Source organism: Coffea arabica, chromosome 5e, assembly GCF_036785885.1.
Source record: "Coffea arabica cultivar ET-39 chromosome 5e, Coffea Arabica ET-39 HiFi, whole genome shotgun sequence".
NCBI lineage: Eukaryota > Viridiplantae > Streptophyta > Magnoliopsida > Gentianales > Rubiaceae > Coffea > Coffea arabica.
This window is the reverse complement of record NC_092318.1, coordinates 41,589,557-41,594,835: the sequence shown is the minus strand read 5'-3', so window position 1 is coordinate 41,594,835 and position 5,279 is coordinate 41,589,557. Positions and strand designations below refer to the sequence as shown.

Sequence of the window (5,279 nt, the reverse complement as noted above, 5' to 3'; positions counted from 1 at the left end):
TCAGAAATTCCTACAACAAACTCTTTCTTTTTCTTTTAGTGACATAGTGAACCTTCTTGCTAAATTAGTAGCCAATAGGGAATATCCCTTTAATGGGAATACGGCTACCTGCGTTTCTTCCTACGCTGGCTAAGCAAATTAGTCCTCAACTGAAAAAGGAAGGTTCTACCACGGTTGGGGTTAGCCATTCCTGTTAGCCTTGATGAGCTCCTCTTTGCCTTTAGGTAACTGTAGTCACTTGCTAATTGATTATAAAGGTAAACTTATTCACCTTGACTTGTTTTTATAGTTTACACACTTTTGTATGGTGCTTTTTACTTTATGTAGGATGAATCTGATTAATTTCCTGAACCACCAGTAGTTGACCTTGGGCATTGATGTGACGCCCCCACTTTTCCCAAGGGCGAATCCAAGGGTGTCCGCGGGACGCCTGTCCAGCTCTCGCCAGAATTCGGTACAATTTCCCTTCAAATTTAAGAATAACCGCTCGATACTAAAAGTCGAAGGTATAAAGGAAAGTCAATTCCTTAATAACCGTTCAAGTCTTACATCATAAGTTACCAAAATATCTTATATTACTAAAATATACAGCTTCCAAAAGTTGTCTAAATGAATACATTCAAAATTCTAATCAAAAGGGCCATCAAATCAACCTTTTCACAATTCCTTTCATTGCAGCTCCTGTTAAAGAAAACAAATCTAACGGGGTGAGCGAATGCTCGTGAGGCCAAGAAAACATGCAATTCGCGTAGTCCAAATAACAATAGCACTTACACAAGAATGAGAGCTATAATATTCAGGTGATTCACAATTTATACTAAGATACCCTTGAGTAGGATACAAGAACTCTTATGAGCTAATTTCTATTTGTTTTGTCAAAATTCAATCTAATACTTCCTTGTGATGACATTCCATCACCCAATTAGGTAATCAAGTTCGTAGAATTTCACTTTTTCAAGTATGATTTTGAGTCGACATGAGAGGTACCTCCCACCCGAATCGGTGTGGTACATGCTATCGTTCAGTGGTCGATGAGACATCGCTCCAATCGACTTATACCTTATTTATAGTTTTGAGTCGACATGAGAGGTACCTCCCACTCGAATCGGTGTGGTACATGCTATCGCTCCGAGAACCAGTTATAGCACTGAGACGGTATGAGAGGTACCTCCCACCCAGATTGGTGTGGTACATGCTATCCACTCAAAGCTCATGAGTTAAACATATTCATGTACAATTACCAATTATTGTTCATGGTTCTGAGTCGACATGAGTGTACCTCTCACCCGAATTGGTGTGGTAAATACTATCGCTCAAGGAACCGAGTATAGCACTTAGCCGGGATGAGAGGTACCTCCCATCCGAATCGGTGTGGTACATGCTTCCCCTCAGAGCTTACGAGTTAAACATGTCTATGAACAGTTACCGATCATGTGTATCCATGTAACAAGTATTGCATAATTAAAGGAAAGAGAGAACGAGGGTGTCCTCACGTATATACACATAAGTCGAGGAGGCTCACTCCACTCGACATCACAACACAAATATGGTTGGCAATAACAACACTTCACTTAATTCCTATAACAATTCATTTCACACAATTCGAATATCAATTCACATAGCACATTTTAACTGTAGCATTCCCCAAATGAGAACGAGCGCGATAAAATACACACTCGTCTCAACAAGTTTACGTATCATGTATAACACTTGTACAATTCACATTTCAATTACATAAGTATTTAACATGCACTTGACACTCACCAGGTAAACAAGAAGAAACGGCACTCGAAGTTCAAGCATCCACCGTGGGATCCTCTTGAAGTTCCTCTTGTGTGCGCCTGAGCACATAATAGTGAAGTATCACTCATATATCCCAATTATCAAGGAAGATTGTACACTAGTACAATCTAATGAAATTTCATGAAAACGAACCTCAATTACTCGTAAATCGAGATTTAAAAGAAATTTCTTAAAGTACACGGTAATCGAGTTTTCATTTTGGGAAATCAAGTATAAAACGTTCAAGAAATATTAAAGGAATAAGGAGTACTTGAAAAACTCCATTTTCTTAGAATTCGGAAAATTTCCGTTTTGATACGAGTTTTTGAAAAATCGTATCTCACTCTACACAAGTCCAAAATTGGAAAACTTGGTACCGTTGGAAACCTCTTAGAAATTACTAAAAGTTCTTAGAAGACACTTTTCCATGATTCTAAATGGAAGATATTCAAAAATGGGCTCAAAGTTACTGTTTCAGAGTACTTAAGGTTGTGTTGGGGTTGGTTTTTCGCTAATTTTGGAAATTTGGAAAAATTCACACGTTGCGAGCTAGCCTCTGAAATCTGTAACTCAATTAGAGTTGCAAGTAAGGTTTTTAACAGAAAAAGCGGATCAAGAATCGGAGTTTCGAGCACCGAGATACGGTAGCTCAAAGTTAGGGAAAAATTCAAAACTGGGGAACAAATTTCCAGATTTGAGCTTCCAACTTTGGGACTTTAGTTAGGCATCGAAATGAACTTGGATTGGTACAAAATTTGGCAGTATAATACTCCTATATAAAGTGTATCCCTCTATCAAATTTCATGAAAAAATACCTTCGGGAAGGTAGTCACTCAAACAACCAAAATTTCGAAAATCCTAAGACAAAACTGCCTTGAGTCCTTTTGTTTTCCATTCCAAACATTTGGTCAAGGAAAAATTCCTCAAACATGGCTCATTAGTGTAGGCATAGCCTAAGGAACATTCATGGCACATTTCATAAGTGTTTAGCACCAAAATATTCAGTTAGCAAGTCTACACCAAGCCTTGCATCAAATCTGTCCAAAAGTTAGGGTTTTCAAGAGCAGGGCAGGTTGCGTATTTTGATCATAAATCGCTCAACTTAACTCAGAATTGGGCAAGGTTTATGGCGTTGGAAAATAAATTCATAGAGCTAAAATTTCACAGAAGAAATCATTTTGAAATTCGGCACACAACTAGCTCGAATTCGAGCCACAAGTTGCAGCCTCAGCATTTTGTTCCAGGAAAACAGAGAAACAGAACAGCCGATTTTAAAAGGTTGGTTCGGCTCACATACATGGAATCAGAATGTGTATTTTATACCGTTGAAAAGGTGGGAATGTCTAGTTTCAAATGCCACTGACGGCACTCGATTTCGACATCGAAGCACAGAGTTATAGATGAAACAAAAGGACTGGTCTGAGCATTACGGGAACAGTTTCCAGGTCTGCTACCTTCACGAAATTAATTCATTTGCCCAACCAAACCTCAATATTTTTCAATGAAATTTTGTACACCATCTATAAAACATATAAATATCATATACCAGCCATTAAATCCCCAAAATTCTACAGAAATAGGTACGTTCAAAGCAGGGGCAGAATCGGAACTTTTTACTCCATGCACTCCTTGAAGTTTCTACTAATAATACACCATTAATCTACCATTTTGAGCACTAAACCAACACTAAATCCATCATCAATCATCACATCAGCCATCAAGACAAGGGTGGGAATTCATAGAGCCCACCTTCCAAATTTTCCAACAATAACAACCACCCATATGAATACAAGAGCTTAAAGGTGTTAATCAACCTCCATAAACCAAGATTAGAGTGTTGGATCATTACCTACTTTGGTTGATGAACTAGGCAGTATTTTCGATCCTTAGAAGCTCCAAGAAATCCGTGGAAAGCTCCTTGTTTTTGTAGCTAGATGAACTTCCCAAGTGTTGAGCTAAGTGTAGTTAAATTTTGGTTGAATTTGGTGAAGGTTTGAGCAAGATTTGGAGATGAAATTTGCAAAACTTGGAGTTGTTTTGTTGCAGCTGATGGTTCAGCCAAATGAGAGGGAAAGAGGCGTGTGATATGCTGAAATAAAGCTTCTAAAGTAAGCTTAAATGTGTGGCCACAATTCGCCGAAAGTCAACTCTCTCTCGCGCGTGTACGCGCGCATTTTGGGCTCGATTCCTTTCGAGTTTATTTCACTAGTGCACTGAATCTCTAATGCACTTATATTCATATAAATATTATTCACTCTTAATTGTCCTAAAATAATGGTCTAAAGTCCCTCAATTAATCGCGCGCGTGAAAACGCGTATTTCCAATTTAGGCGCGATAAAGTGAAACCTTCAAGAAATTCTTGTAACGATCGTACCACTGACTATCACTTGAGTACTTAAATCTAAAATTACCTATTTTAGGACCATTGTATAAGTCTCCAATTTTTCAAACTTATTGTACTCTCAATCGATTAAAATTTTCCAAACGCGATTTCACTTTTTCACTAAACAAGCTTCTAAGAAAATAATGTTTTTTGAAACGATATACTTTAAAAATATAACGAAGCTATAATACCATGTACTTAAGTCTAATAAGGCTAGAAAATATTATTCGTGGCAAAAATTCAAATAAATAATTAATTTAGCGAAAAATAGGGATTTAAAAATAATAGTTTTTTTTCGAATCCTCACATCCTCTCCCCCTTAAGAGAATTTCGTCCTCGAAATTCATACCTTGATTTATAAATAGCCTTAAATACTTTCTCCTCCCGTGTTCAATTTTCATCACTCTTAATCTTCCCATTCAAAACTCATACTTGTTAAACTTAACTATTCTCAGGTGCCATTCATGATCTTATTACAGGTCTAGAGATGTGGAATAATAGAGTACATATACGTATAAACCGTAAAATCAATTAAAAGAAAGGTAAATTTTCATATGCCATAAAAGATCATAATAATTACACTAAGTTATAATAAGTTCATCAAATCATTTCAAAAGAAAGGGGAAACAACAAGGTCAAAATGTGTTAAGTCGCAATATACAACAAAAGGATGTCATCCCATATACCAAAAAAAATTACAACCTCTAAAAGTGCCGGTCTATGCTAGGGTAAAACCACAATCTCTATTTGTTGAGTAGAGTCAGATTCACCCCTACTCGTAGAATTTGGATCCCTCTTACAATCATCGGCATTAATTATTCCTTCCGGCACTCGATTGATTTGCAGTGGATTTAGCAGGTTGTTGAGAATTTCCTTCTCCCTTAGAAACTTTAGGGCAATTCGAAAATTTATGCTTGGTACTACCGCACCTCAGACATTTTTCTTGTTTTCTCCAGTACTCGGCCTCCGTGTGGTTAATCTTGCCACAGTATGCACAAGTTATATGAGGAGTCACGACTTGACTAGTTTGGGATTTTCTCTTTTGTTGACCTCGCTTACTCTGGTTTCCTTTTGGCAGGGCTTCGCTTGATGGAGTTTCTCCGGGTTTGTCAT

At 37.5% G+C, this 5,279-nt stretch overlaps 1 long non-coding RNA gene across 1 annotated transcript; it reads right to left on the bottom strand.

The window, feature by feature from the left end:
- Positions 1 to 450: 450 nt before the first annotated feature.
- LOC140006285 (uncharacterized) lies at positions 451 to 3,835 on the bottom strand. Its single transcript, XR_011813927.1, has 3 exons — positions 3,632 to 3,835; positions 1,765 to 1,841; positions 451 to 681 (listed from the first exon to the last, which is right to left on the bottom strand). It is a non-coding gene; the product is annotated as an uncharacterized lncRNA (long non-coding RNA).
- Positions 3,836 to 5,279: the final 1,444 nt, after the last annotated feature.